The sequence below is a fragment of the Colobus angolensis genome, unplaced genomic scaffold (genome assembly GCF_000951035.1).
Source record: "Colobus angolensis palliatus isolate OR3802 unplaced genomic scaffold, Cang.pa_1.0 Scaffold386, whole genome shotgun sequence".
Lineage (NCBI taxonomy): Eukaryota > Metazoa > Chordata > Mammalia > Primates > Cercopithecidae > Colobus > Colobus angolensis.
Genome location: NW_012117221.1, coordinates 2,369,903 through 2,370,241, shown reverse-complemented (window position 1 = coordinate 2,370,241; position 339 = coordinate 2,369,903). Strand labels below are relative to the sequence as shown.

At 41.9% G+C, this 339-nt stretch overlaps 1 pseudogene; it reads left to right on the top strand.

The window, feature by feature from the left end:
• LOC105520725 overlaps positions 1-250 on the top strand; it is a 2,015-nt pseudogene extending 1,765 nt beyond the window's left edge.
• The last annotated feature ends 89 nt before the right edge of the window (positions 251-339 follow it).

Genomic DNA, 339 nt, shown 5'->3' with positions numbered 1-339 from the left:
TCAGAAAAGGAAGGGAATATCTGACTTAGTACTGAAGGAATACTTAGACAACGTCCAGTTGGGTCATATCCTTGAACGTGAAGGAGGCTGGGACAATATTCAGGATTGGATGGATGTACTAAGTGGTGGAGAAAAGCAAAGAATGGCAATGGCAAGATTATTTTATCATAAACCCCAGTTTGCCATTTTGGACGAATGCACAAGTGCAGTTAGTGTCGACGTGGAAGGCTACATTTACAGTCATTGTTGAAAGGTCAGCATCACTCTCTTCACTGTATCTCATAGGAAATCTCTTTGGAAACATCATGAGTACTACCTGCATATGGATGGCAGAGGCAA